Consider the following 15,121-nt stretch of genomic DNA (forward strand, 5'->3'; position numbering starts at 1 on the left):
GATTGGAAAAAGCACAGGGACAAATAACCAAACTAGTGGAAACACATGAACTGTGAACTAATAGCTGAGGAGCCCCCATCTGGAGCAGGCCCTCTGGATAAGTGAGACACTTGATAAGCTTGAACTATTTAGGAGGCCCCCAGGGAGTGGGACCAGGACCTGTCCTTGGTGCATGAGCTGGCTTTTTGGAACCTAGGGCCTATGCTGAGACACTTTGCTCAGCCTTGGTGTAGGGAGGAAGGGACTGGACCTGCCTCAACTGAATCTACCAGGCTGAGCTGAATCCCCAGGGTAGATCTTACCTTGGAGGAGAAGGGAATGGGGGATGGATTGGAGGGAGGGAAGCTGGGGGGTGGGAGGAGGGAGGACAGGGGAATCTGTGGCTGGTATGTAAATTAACTTAATTATAAAATAAAAAATATTTTTAAAAATTTAAAAAAAGAATGGTTCCTGAGTGACACAGAGTCAATATTGTAATCTGATGCTCAAAGAAGTACTAAGACAAGTAGAAAAACATCTGTGTGGGCCCAGGGAGAGTTTTCATCATTGTTTTAAAAATGCAAAGGAAGAAAAATTTAGTTGAATGAAAAATCCATTTGCATCATTATAAGAAATTTTACCATGATACACGATGGCAGAAAAAAAACAACAGTCAAATGTGAAGAACAACTTAAGGAAACTGAGTCACCAAAATTCTGGCTGAGGGTGAGAAAAGCAGTTCCTTCAGGAAAAACAGAATTACTCTTCTGCACCTTACCACCACCTCCCTGTGCAACACAACTTCTCTCCGAAAGAAACTACTATTTGCTTTTCAGACGTGAGCACGTCCAAGACTCAAGAGAGGAGTGAGATGGGTGACCTTGAGTAAAAGTCCATAAAATCGTCGAGAAAGCTGTGTTTGAACAGCTGCTGGCAGTTCTTAGAATAGTTTATTTAGCTGCTCCCAACACATCAATACTTAAAGATATAAATATCATTGTTTCTGCCTTAATGAGCCTTATAAAGAAGACATACAACCACCGAGCAAGCAAAGAACGCTCGTCAATTCATGCTATCTAAACAAATGTCCATATGCAGCCCTGGACACTGGGGCCAGAGAGAGAAGACTGCAATTGGAACCTTGCAATAAGAGGATTGAAGTGAGCCTTTATAAACTCAAGTCCACCCCTTTTGTTATTTGACCTAAGAGCCATCAGATTGTCTTCATTGTAATGAGGCACATTTGTATGTATGAGAGCTGTGATTTATTGATTCTCAAATCTCTTTTCCTCAGAGTCAGTTTAAAACAATTAGGATTTGCAAGCTGTTCCATAAAAGATAAGCACTCAGCATCAGGGGTGATATTTCACAAAGACTGAGTAGTGCATGTTAAGTGGGTGATTGCCTCTATAGCCTCCGTGTGCCTCAGCTGTCCCTAGCCAAGGCAACTGTCCTCAAAGAAGATGTTCAAGGTAATGACATTGATATTGAGAAGGGAAATGTGTTTTAAACTTAATCATCAACCAAATTCAATTTTCATAATGAACTTCTCCCTGTCTCAACAGACGTAGAACCTGGGGGTGCAGCTCACCCTGCAGGTGAAAAAGTCACCAAGTCAGCCAAGGTTGCCATGTACAAACAACTGCAGTTGGTTGTTCCTTTTTTCTTTACATCTGTGCACTTCCGTAACTTCACCTCAAACCCTTCCACTAAAATTTACGCAAGATCAAAATTAACAGTCAGTCCATCCCATCCACCAGTTCCCACATATGCAGGAAAACAAGGGACTCCATAAGCCTCTACACCAGAGGTACTCAAACCAGGTTCATTCATTCATCCTTAACTGTATCGCTACTACATTGCAAATGAAAGATAACCCAAGGATGGCAGTCTACACTTGTCATCACAGAATTCAGGAGACAAAGACAGGAGGCTCCAAAGTTCAAGGCCTATCTGAGCAACGTAGCAAGACTCGGTCTCAAACACTGAGGGCTGAGGATGTGTCTCAGTGTTTGAGAACTTGCCTAACAAGTACAAAGCCCTAGGTTCAATCCCCAGCACTGCCAGAGAGAGAGAGAGAGAGATCAAAGAAGAAAGTAAGTAGGTCATAGTCCTTGGTGATAAAGACTGGCAAGAATATCACATTAGAGAGGTAAGAAGTAAGACAAAAATCCCAGGAGTCAGGTCAGAATCCTTCCCTCAACCTGGAGCAGAAGCTGGACACACAGCTAATATAAGGAAATGGGGTGCAGGCAAACTGTCTCAGAGAAACTAGAGAGGGTTCCAACCCACAGAGCTCTCGTGCCTGTGGGCAGTTCTGCTGTCATCTGATTTGCATGTTGTGGAGGGATGGATTTTTTTTTTTTAAAGAATTCTAATACTGAGGCTGGCGAAATGGCTCAATACTTAGCAAGCACTTACTGCTCTTGCAGAGGACCCGAGTGTGGTTCCCAGAACATACATCAAGTAGCGCACAACCTGTAACTCCACCTCCACGGAACAGGATGCCTCAGGCCTCCACAGGTCCCTGCATTCATGCGCACATACCCACATACACATGCACATAATTAAATACTTTTTTAAATCCTTTTTTAAAAGAATTCTAATTTAAAAGAATTCTAAATTAAAAGCAAGCATTTGAATGCCAGTACTGGAAGGGAGGAGAAAAGAATCTTGAGGAGTGACATGATAACAAGCATATCCACGGAGAAGTTTCTAGAGAGGCTACCACAGTCTCCTAGGTGAGCAGCTAAGGCCACGACAGAGAAGAGGAACTAAACATGAGGCAGCAAAACAAAGTCAAAGCGAGTTCTGGGTTCTGTTGGTTGGCTGGATAATGGCTGCTACAGACAGAAAAAAAAAAAAATGACCGAAGAGAAAGAGACTACGAGAATATACTGTAAGTTCTTCCGGTAGAAAGGGATAATCACTGTGTATGGCGGAAAGAAGCGACAGAGAAGCCACCCACCGGGCACCTGGAAACATGCATCGAGGGAACTTTGAGAGCCGTCAGTATGGGAGAAGCTGAGACCACAAAATGAGGTAAGAAAAGAAAGAGAAGAGCAGGGAATCCCAGAAGGACTTCCACATTGAAAAAGGAGAGAGAAGGAACTGGTGAATGAAACAGAAGAAACAAGAGCTAAGGAGAAAACTTAGAGGCATAGTAAACAAATTCTAAAAAGCAAACTTTCAAAGAAGTGAGAAAAATAATTTTCATGAATTTTGCCATTACTTTACTGTCTCAGCTCAATAAAATAAAATAAAACCTTCATTTGCTCAATTATGTTCATAGCTACATTATTTGTAATAGCCAGAACCTGGAAACAACCTAGATGCCCTTCAACTGAAGAATGGATTAAGAAAACGTGGCACATATACACAGTGGAGTATTACACAGTGGTTAAAAAAAAATGACATCATGAAATTTGTAAGCAAATGGATGAAACTAGATAAATTTATCCTGAGTGAGGTAACCCAGACCCAGGAAGACAAACACAGTATGTACTCACTCATAAGTGAATATTAGACACAAAGCAAAGGATAAGCTGGCTACAATCCACAACCCCAGAGAAGCTAGGTAAAGAGAGGGACACTAAGAGGGACGCACGGTCGCCCCAGGAGGGGGAAAGGGTTAAGATCTCCTGGGTAAAGTGGGAGTGTGGAATTGATGGGAGGGGATGGGAGGTGGGAACATGAGGGCTCGAGATGGCCAAGTTGCAGGAGAGACAGGGAGGGAGAGCAATGGAAAAGATATCTTGACAGAGTGTACCATTAAGGGGATGGGGAGAAATCTGCAGATAGGGAAAAGCCCAGGAACTCACAAGATTGTGCCCAGCTAAGACTCATAGCAATGGTGGAGAGGGTGCTTGAACAACCCTTCCCCTGCACTCAGATTGGTGTCTACCCTAATTGTCATCATAGAACCTACATCCAGTGTCCAGTGACTGATGGAAGCAGATGCAGAGACCTACAGCCAACCACTTGGCCACAATCCTGGAGTTCAGTTGAAGAGAAGGAGGAAGGATTATAAGAACAAAGGGTGGGGGGAGCGGGATCAGAATCATGATGGGAAAAACCACAGAGATAACTAACCCAAGCTAGTGGGAGCTCATGGACTCTGGGGAGCCTACATGGGACTGAATGAGGCCTTCTGAATGTGGGTGAAAGTTGCGTGACTTGATACGTTTGTGGGTCCCCTAGCAACGGGACCAGGATTTATCCCGGTACACAAACTGACTTTTTAGAGCCCATTCCCTATGGTGTGATGCCTTCTCAGCCTTGATGCAGTGGGAAGGGGCTAGATCTGGCCCCAACTTGGTATGCCGGCCTGTGTTGACTACCCAAGGGAGGCCTTACCCTCTATGAGGCGAGGATGAGGATAGGATGGGGATAGGTTAGGGGGAGCAGGAGCAGGGAGGGAGGGGGAACAGGGGTTGTTATGTAAAAGGAAAGAAAACAATTTTTAAATAAAAAAAATTATAAATAAAAAAATAATAACATGACAATGTAAGAGAGGGGGCCAATTTGATTTGGCCTGAGAATGGGTTGAATTTGGTGTATGGAACACTGCTTGCCAACCCTCAAGGCTAAACTCTCCCTATTGAACCTACTATGGGGTAACTACCTCCCTTACTTAGAGGGAAAACTGAACTGTGATGCACCAGTTCAACAGATAGCCACGTAGGAAAAGGATTGGAAAGCACCCTTGGGACTGTTAGTGAGCACATTAAAAACAGTCTCACCAAAGACATGAAAGTGAGGCCACCAGGTCCTGCAAAGAAGGAAAGGCAAAGGACAGGGGCAGTCATATGTGAGCTTTTCATTCTTCTTTGGATATGTGGGGAAAAAAAGAGATGAATTACTACCTGGAAAGGATGTTTGCTCAAGAGATAAAGAAGCCTCTGATTGGAAAAGATGTGGTATATAAACACAAGGCAGGCCCAAGACAGAAGAAATAAAACTGAGCGTGGTGGCCCATGACTATAATCCCAGCACTTCATTGCAAGTTCAAGACCAGCCTCGTCTACACAGTAAAACCTGGTCTCAATCAAAACTAAGAAAGTGAGGGGTGGGGACAAGAACCACCTCCTGGTTAGAGTCACACAAGCAAGCCACTCACTGTCTCAAGCAATACCATCTAAGGACTTACAGTGGCATCTTTGCCATGCCCTCTGAAGTTAGTTTCAGTCTTGAAGAATGCTCTTTACTCTACAGCTACTTAAATTATAGCACCATACAACCTGGTAAATTGGCATAGGTACATTGACACAGCCAAGTTTAGGGTAAGGAAAAAAAACAATTTTGTTCCTGCCTAAGAACTAAAAGAGAAAAATTTGTTGAGTAGGCTTTAAAATTAAAGGACAACATGAAATAGCCTTTAAAAATGAATTCTAAAACAGAAAAACACTGGGTTTAGTAATCAGAACACATGATTACAAATCAGAGTGCCAGAAGTGTGACATGAATCACCATTCATCGGACAGCTAGCTATGACAGGTGCCCGTATGTCAACACTGCAAGGCAAAATTTGTAACCAGAGGGCAGAGGTCATATGTTGTTGACCCCCTTATTCCCTGCTCCAGACCAGCATCTGTCATATTCATTATTTCTATCTTAAAGAATTCCTTTTCTCTGGCTTTTTATCTTTGTTTTATGTGTATTGATGCTTTGCTTGTATTTATGTATTAAATATTAAATTATGTGTGCAGTGCTCATGGAGGCCAGAAGAGGGCACAGGACCTATTGGAACTGGAGTTAACAGACACTTGTGAGCCACCAGGTGGGTGCTGGGAAATGAACCTGTGTCCTCTTGAAGAGCAGTCAGCCCTCCTAACTCTTGAGCCATCTCTCCAGACCCCAAGAATTCCTTAACAATCACTCTACAAAGCAAACACCACAGCAATCCAGCTGTGGGTCAAATATAAAGTGTCCCTGTCCCTAAAATGTCTCCTACATTGAAGGGCTGGTCCCAGTTGGTAGTGCTTCTGTGGGTGGTTCCAGACACTTCCGGAGGTACAGCCTGGCAACAGGAAACAGCTAACACAATGGTCTTGTGGACTATGTCTCTTCCAGCTTCACCCCTGCTTCCTGGCATCAATGAGTTGAACATCTCTGCTCACCAGGCCACCATGATGCCCTGAAACCATCTGCCAAATGGCAGAAAAGTTCCAGAGAAATGGCAGTGGCTACTGCCAAACCTGAGATGAGTGTGTGTGTGTGTGTGTGTGTTACTTGTATTTAGACCTGATAAAACAGGTACACGGCACAATCATTCCCACAATGACAGGCCAGAATTAAACCCTCTGAGAAGACAGGCAACAACTCTCATTTGCCCATACTGACCCAGATTGGTCGAACAAGAGATTAGCACAGACGACAACCTGAGTTTCTGACATCGTTCTATTTAATTCAGGCAATGTAATTTGGAGGAGTACAGAATGAACCCCGTGGACAGATGTCTGTTTGAAATAACTGTGTTATTTTAAAACATGGATCTGAAAACCTCTACTTGACTTGAAAAACTCCAACTTCCAGTTTTCTGGAAGACATCAAAAGCTCTGCCAGTGCTAAAGACTGATCATCCACAGGAGCATGGATGTACACACCACGCTCTAGGCAGACTCACACCTTTCTGTTTGCCCCAATCTCCACCAAACCTGCCTCACACAGTGCGCCACTTGGACGGGCTCCACTTAGCTGAATCTGCAATCGTACTAAGAACTAAAATGAGCCTGACAGTGGTGGTGCACACCTTTAATCCAGCACTCAGGAGGCAGAGCCAGGCAGATCTCTGTGAGTTCGAGGCCAGCCTGGTCTCCAAAAGAGAGTTCCAAGAAAGGCACAAAACTACACAGAAAAACCCTGTCTCAAAAAAGAAAGAAAGAAAGAAAGAAAGAAAGAAAGAAAGAAAGAAAGAAAGAAAGAAAGAAAGAAAGAAAGAAAAAGAAAAGGGCAAAGCTTAGGAGCCCAACTGGCCAGGTGAAAATGAGCAGCCTGGCTGTAAAGAATTAATCAGCAGAGATGCCTGGGGGCTAGTTCCCACTCAGACCAGAAGGAAAGCATGGTAGTGGTTGTCTCCATGGTGGACAGAACATTAGGACGGAGGCTCTGGCAGACATCTAAAATATCCACACCTGCAGACTTTAAAACTGGCATGAAATACTTTTACTTGTCTTTAAGCAAGCTACATAGAAAGACTTTGCACTAACCTGAAGAAACTAAAGGGGGGGGGGGGCTAATTCATTAAATTTCACCCAAAATCTTCACTTTATATATTTCTTTCCCTCCTTCCTGAAAAGCAGTTAACTGCTGACTGTGGGCTCAGCGGCCTACCTTGCCATCAGCAGGATTTTAACCGTAGTGGTCTAAAAAAAGTGGAATTGCTCCCTGGACCTTGCTCTCCCACACCTCTCCTAGCTTCTCCACCTTACTATCTGAAACTCTTCTCAGGCTAGAAAGTGGAGGACATAGGACAGAAAAAAAAAAAAAAAAAAAATCATGAGCCTTCCAGCCTAGAGCAACCAACCAGCCAGCTGATCCGGCCAACTGAACAAGTCTAGCCACGCTAAGTGGACAGCTTAGGGAACCCACTGTAGAGGACTGAACATTGATTGTTGTGCGTATCCAAGGTTCTGTTGGTTATAAAGCAAAGCTAACTGTTGGGTAACTGTTGACTTGATTTGGTTCTGAAAGATTATCTACTGACCTTTCCTCTCAATCCAACTTTCCTTGAGAAAACGAGATGGCTTCAGACCATAGATATATGTGACACCCTTCCAGTGATAAAAGGATGCTTTCAAATCAGAATACACACACACACACACACACACACACACACACACACACACACACACACACACACACAAGCAGGTAATGTGTAGCACATGACAGCCTATCAAGTTTTAAGGGGGAAAAGCAATTATAAAAGTATAATAATTTCAGGGTTATGAAAAGATAAAAACAAAAAATGCTATTTCTCTACATCACAAAGCATACTTTATTTCTCCCTAATTTTAAAAGGAACAGAAACTCCTTGATTTCCTAATGGAAAAAAAAACTGCAAGAAAAGACACCATCTCACAGTGCATTTACCTTTAATTCACACCCTGCTTTAGAGCTTAGACAGGATTTTCATTAGCATCCTCTCATGATTTCTATTGCAATCCTGCAAAGATGGTATAATTACAACCTTACTTTAAAAAGAGAGGGCAATTTGAGTACAGTACTAGCCCACAATTACTTTGTTTTTAAAAATTACAATAACAAAATTGGAGTCTAAATCTTCTACTTCTCTAAGCCATCAAAACACCTTGCTGATGCCTCCTTCCCATTGCCTCCATAATGGAGTAGAGGTTTATGAATCAGGAATTCAAGGGCTCAGGTAGCCACCTTTCTCCCAGCCTTTACTAAGGTCATGAAGAATCCCCCCCCCCATCCACTATCCCAGCTTATTTCAATCTACTCATTGCTTTGGGCACAGCTAAGCACAATCTCAGGAAATCTTCTGTCTCCACAGAGGTAATCTTTCCTCTCACAGATCTAAAATCTTAGGGCTGCATCTCTGAAGAAAGACACTGATTAAACATCCCCATAAAGTTTGACCATTTGCACAATGGAACGCATGCTCAAATCCGGGCACTCATCAACATGCCTATGCCAGTCCTACTATCTAGAACATTCTTTTCACTCTCTGAACCTTTCTCAAAGGCGTGTGTTCCTAACCATCCATCCTTGACTCCTGTTTCTTGGTCAGTTCTGAAGAAGCATCCTTTAGAAAGCCTCCCTTCTCTGCCCCACCCCAACTCTAGGCCCAGTGCCCTCTGCTGTATTCCCTTGACAGATAATTGCCTCAAGCCAGCCTAGGCAGTTCTAACTGACCATCTACTGTCTGTTTACAAAGCCTCTAAATTTCAACAAAGACAGTTTTACTCATGGTTTGCTATGCTTTATATGTTTTAGCCGCACAAAAGTTTGTTTGCAGGAAGCGTAATTTCTAACATTGAAAATCTAATGGCAGTGGAAGCGGTACATCAGTGGTTCTCAACCTTCCTAATGCTACAGTCCCTTAATACAGTTCTTCAGGTTGTGGTGACACCCCCAACCACAAATAGCATACTTCGTTGCTATTTCATAACTGTAATTTTGTACTGTTCTGAATCATAATGTAAATATCTGATATGCAGGATATCTGATATGTGACCCCCCAAAGGGACTGGACCCACAGGTTGATAAACAATGCTCTATCTATATGATGTGAACTAGGGGATGAACACTGAAGGGCACACCCAAAACGGAGATTAATCTCCAACTCTCACGGAGTTAGGTCTTGCACAACCTCATGGACTGACTGCACACCTGAAAAGTAGATTCTTAATAAGCTTTGTCAGCTGGTCCTCCTGCTCCCTCTTCCCTGATCCACTCAGGCACACTACCACCACGATGTGACACATTAGTGGTTCAGGGACTTGTAACAGATCATAGGACTATGCAGTTAGGACCCTGTGACAACTAGAATTATGAACCACATAAATCTATTTCTTTTATAAATCACTGAGCTTCAAATATTCTCTTAAAGAAACACAAAATGGATTCAGATACGGTTGAAGGCCAGCACTCAGCATAGTTCTGGCATGTACTGGACCATTATGAAATTAATTTGCAACTAGACTTTTTTTAATTATTTTGTCTGATTAATCCAGAAACAAAGTTCAAACTACAAATCTTTGCAGAGCAAGTACTAGTTAAGCAATTAAGTAGAGAAATTTCATTAACAGAGGGTCTAAATTAATTACTTGGAGCTGTAAAACAATATTGATTGAGCTGCATACTATTAATACGAATACTATTAATACTAATGTCTAATATATGATAAGCAAGGCAGCAGTTCAAATCAATGTAGCATATACTAAAACTTACTAGTAACTGAATCAAAAACCTAAGTATACTCAGTTATTTGTGAAATCATTTGAACTTTATAATGGTCATTTGCAGTTACTTACAGTCTTCAATTACCTATACCATCAAGCTCTAAACTCCAAATTCCATGGTCTCTTCATCACCTGACTTCATCATCCAGAGAGTTTCAACATTCCAATAGCTGCTCATAAACAAACTCATTTTGACATTTGAAAGCCTTCACCTGCCGACCATCAAGCTTTTCCTTTTTCCTCAATCTATAAAATTGACTATCTATCCTTTAAAGTAACAATCATAGTCTACTTCTTCCACAATGTTGCTCTTTATTTTAAAGAACCTAGCTCCAGCTCAGCTTTAATTCACACATCCATTCATGCATGAGCTTATTCATTCACAAGCACTCACACTCATTCATTCACTCAGGAGCACCTGTTTCATGACAAAACCTGTGCACACAGCAGATTTTAAATATCCATCAGCTAAATGGATTCATGTAACCACAAATGCTGCCTTCTCCAAAATCTCCAGTCACTTAGCAGTACACAGATTTATGCTAAGGGTTATAGTAATTGTAGAAAAATGAATATTCCTAAATATCATAACAAGACACCAGAAGCAAAGGAAAAACTCAGAATATTTGCATTTTATGGGAACTGGGGGATTAATTAGATCTTTAAAAAGCACACAAAAATAATAACACTCCAGTAGTAAAAGTCGCAAAGGACATATAAACAGGCAATTCACAGAATACAAATACCCCTAACAAACACATAAATATAGTTCATCTCACTGGTGAATTGCAAATTGAAACAATAAATGGTGTCCTTGTTTATCTGTTTTGAACAGATGAGCAAAGCTCTCACCCTCAAGGCTGACAAGGGCATTTGGTATACAAGTATTAATTATAAAGGCTCAACAGATAAAAACACTTGTCTAAGCAAGTCTGACCTCCTGAATTTGATCCCCTGGAGCCCACAATGGAAGAAAAAAATCAACTCCAAAAGTTGTCCTCTGACTTCTACACACACGTAGCATGTCCCAACACTTGCACACATCAGTAAATAAATAAAAATATATTATCTATAAAAATAAGAGTAGCTTTTCTAAAGAATAACTCAACAAAACAAGTAAAGTAAATATACATGCTTTGACTCGGAAATTCTGCTTCTATGATCATTGTCTCAAAAAAACACAAGGATGTGTGTGCATGCATGTGCATACACACTTATGTGTAGGACGTATGAATGAGCATCTCATTTAAGAATTATAAGAAACAATAAATCCCTTGATGAGAAATACATTAAATGCATCTAATCACTAGACCACAAAGACAGCAGTTAAACCAGGTAAGACAGAGGCCCAAGAGATTGGAACACACTTAAAACCGAGCACTCAGGAGGCTGAGGCAGGGATCCTAAGTTCCAAACCAGCCTAAGCTGTACTCCAAACCTTGTCTCAAAAGGAAAATAAGACAGTAGACACTATTTAAATGACCATTTAACAATACATTGTTGCATAGGAAAACAGACTCTAAAGAGTATGACTATATTCACACCTGTCTAAGGAGTCCCCAACATTATTAAAGGCACAATAGTGAACCCACTCTAAAATATCATTTATAGAGGTTCCAAATGTGTCAGTTTATACGAGTGAGAAGTCCTGGAATACATTAACCTACTAGGCTTTTGTCTTTCTAACTCTAAAATTCTTTAACTCTAAGAATTTTGTACATCAGAAATCTTGAGTGGAAATTCATCACAAGGCCTCAGAATCCCTCTGTGTGTCAGTGCCTTTTCACCATCAAAACACAAGGAAAGGCAATTTTTTCAATCCAGAATTTTGAATCTATTACAAAAATTAAGCTTTAACACTAACTCTTTGATAATCAATGACAATTTGAGTTGAATATACTCAATTCACGGAAATCACAAATTACGACTCTTTACTTGAATAGACTATGCATTGTGTTTAAAAAAAAAAAAAAAAAGTAGGATCCTTTAAACATTTAAAGAGGTCAATCCAAAACTGTTGAGTGTAAGTCAAACCCACTGGAGAACAATTGCAAACAGCCATGAGGCCTTATACAGGGGCAGGACTGAGAATCTGGAGTCGGAAGATCTGGAAATAAAGATCACTCTTTGGGCTCAAGAATATCCAAGTAAAAGAGCCTCTGACACAGATCTGAGAAATGTGGGTAAGCATGAAAAAGGATTGAACCCAATGCCTGGGAAAGGGACCTCAAGCAGTCTCTGGGCTATAGCGGGTTCCCAAACATCTGCCTAGTAGACAGCTGCTCTGTTGTTTTTGGTAAAGGTGAAAGCATACCTCCACTTATCTGTTCATCTGAATTTTTTAACGTGTCATGCACATTAAACTCACTTTTAATTTTATACCAATGTCAAACAGGAGCTCCTCCTCCACCCACCCCCCCCCCCCACCCCCCCCCCCCAACCCCAACCGCCATCCCCAAATCCTTGCTGTTGGCATACCCTTTCCCACTTTGGAATATACAACAATGTAAAAGATTTCCTCAGATGCTAAACTCAAAGAACAAGCATACGTACAAAGTACACTCCCAGAACTCTGTGTTGCTGTCCTTTGAGCTCAGTGCTCTTCTTAGGCACGGATGCCTGCCTCCTATCATTTCTTCATGAGATTCCGGGCAAAAGGTCTAGTCAAGTAGATGCTCTTTTGGGTTGCCTCTACACTTCCCCCAAAACACCTACAAACCAATGAAACAGGCAGTAAACAGAACTAGAACTTGACATTTTTTAATGAAAATTATCTCATCTTCCCTATGCACAGATTAGAGAATACCACAGAACAGAGACAGTACACTCCTATGATCACCCAAAAACCCAAATGATATCCAAATGCCCAGCCTGCAGATTCCTTATAAGTGGCATTTTCTGCCCATACCTAGTCATCATCATTGGACTTTCTATATCACACTAGGGGATGAACTGTACCTCAAGTCTAGCCAAAAGTACTAAATATATCATCTGGGAGACTAGACTGGGTAATAAAATGAACATGATTTTCTGAATTTGCTGGCTCATTTGTAAGTCTAGGCCACCCTCCACCTCTTTACAGACATATTACATATGGTTGATCAGTTCTCACAGTGAGTGCTAAAATAAATAAACCAAAGTATTATATAGTTGGCTGAAGAAAAGTGCAGTGGGTAGAAGTATTTTCAACACTCTATAACTACTTCTAAAATTGTAAAAATGCACAGAAAAAATCATCAAAGAAAAACACTGTGGGCATATATCAATAAGCCATTTCAAGAAGTGTATTCTGGGAAAAGTTAAATTGCTGAGAACCTGAGAGATGTTCAGGGTGGCCAGCTAAGCAATAGTTTAATACACGCTTTTCTAACAAAGTAGCAAGCCCTACCACATGGTGAGTCCTAGGCACAACGAAATTTCTCTATGCCAGTGGCTCTCAACCTTCCTAATGCTACAACCCTTTAATACAGTTCCTCCTGATGTGGTGACCCCCAACCATAAAACTATTTTCATTGCTACTTCATAACTGTAATTTTGCTACTATTATGAATCATAATGTAAAATTTGTGTTTTCTAGTGGTCTCAGGCAGCCCCTGTGAAAGGGCCAGTTGATCCTGTGGGGTTGCAACCCACAGGTTGAGAACTACTGCTCTATGCCAATATACAGCTGTCAAAGTTCATCTTCCTGCTGTGGTGTCCAGTACAGCAGTCATATGGCTACAACTCTAGAAGTCTGGCCAGTTCAAACTGATATAAACTATAAATATAAAATAATAATACATGCTAGATTCTGAACATCCAATACCATTTCCAAAAAAAATAAAATAAAATAAAATACAGCCCTGGTGGTACCACACACCTTTGATCTCAGCACTGTGCAGGCAGAGGTGTGCAACTCTGTGACTTGGAGACCTGTCTGGTCCATCCACATAAAGAGTTCCAGGTCAACCAGGGCCACACTGTGAGAACCTATCTAAAGTGTGTGTGTGTGTATGTGTGTGTACATATAAGTTTGATATTTACTACATGCCAAATATAAATACTTTATGTACTGTGACAAATAAATTAAGATTAATCTCAGCAGTTTCCTCATACTTTTAATACAGGTACTACAAAATTAAAAACCACCTGTATAGTTTGCATGGTGTTTCTTTCTGTTAGACACAATCAGTTTTAGAAAGAAGTGCTGAGAATTTGCTTTGTGCTAGGCAATGTGCCAAATGTTTTGTATAATCCTGACAGGACGCTACTACAACATTTAGCTTTACCGAACCTTTGCCTAACAGACCTGGTCCCTTAAGACAATACAGGATGCAGCTGGGATTCAGTTCGGTATTTCCACGAATTAATTCCAAAAGGGGGCTGCTAACCGCTAGGACCGCGCATCTCCGAAATTAGCATTAGGAAAATCAAGTGACCAGAGGACAGAGAAGCACCAGCTTACATCCTGGGGGCAGTCAACTAAATGTCAGATAGCTAAAGCGACTAGAAAGCTAGCCCATGGCAAGCTGCTCCAAAGCCAGGACAACGCACGCTCAGAGTGGATTGGCCAGGACCTGACCGTGGACCACCTGTTGAGGGGTGCAAACACGCCATCACCCCCAACTTGCCAACGCTGCACCCACACACCCGGACCCATCCCAAAGTCCCTGGCTGCTCTGGTGTCTCCACCCTGAGACAAGGGGAAGTGGGACCTAAATGTCTCTGCAGGGGGAAGTGACAAAAATGACAAGGGAGCAGAGGGGACAGGTACCTTAGACCCAAGGTGACTCCAGGTTCTTAACGCCGGATCATCGCCGAGGCCCCACCCGGCTCCCGCGGCTACCAGCGACCCCGAAGGTGCAACCGACTCAACGCTGCGGCGCAACCGACTCTGCTCACCCCTGACTCGCAGCTATGGCAACTTGAACTAGCCGCCCAGGCGCGGCTAGGAGCACAGGACGCGCCACCGCCGCTTGGCCCTCTGGGAGCTGTAGTTCATCCCACGCTCCAGAGCACAGAGATCCAGCCACAATGACAGTAGCTAAACTGCAAGTCCCAGCATGCTCTGCGCCTGGCCTCTAGGTTCTTTTCCCGGAAGAAGCTGGATAAGCGGTCTTTACCAACCCAGGGCTCTGCCTTCTAGCCCCGCTCTAATTTTGTTTTTTTAAAGGGCCAGCAGCCTGTGAAGACAACGCCTGGCAGAAAGAGAGTTCAAATGCTATCTTGGCAGTGAG

General features: G+C 42.2%; 1 protein-coding gene across 1 annotated transcript in view; it reads right to left on the reverse strand.

Annotated features, from left to right (window-relative positions):
• The window catches only part of Cep128 (centrosomal protein 128), a 223,316-nt gene extending 208,531 nt beyond the window's left edge, over positions 1-14,785 (reverse strand). The window contains exons 1-2 of the mRNA XM_036205643.1: positions 14,659-14,785; positions 12,459-12,616 (exon numbers count right to left, since the gene is read on the reverse strand). The gene's annotated coding sequence lies outside the window, so the exon portion shown is untranslated. The remainder of the gene's footprint in view (positions 1-12,458; positions 12,617-14,658) is intronic.
• Between the last annotated feature and the right edge of the window lie 336 nt (positions 14,786-15,121).

The sequence above is a fragment of the Onychomys torridus genome, chromosome 14 (genome assembly GCF_903995425.1).
Source record: "Onychomys torridus chromosome 14, mOncTor1.1, whole genome shotgun sequence".
NCBI classification, from domain to species: domain Eukaryota; kingdom Metazoa; phylum Chordata; class Mammalia; order Rodentia; family Cricetidae; genus Onychomys; species Onychomys torridus.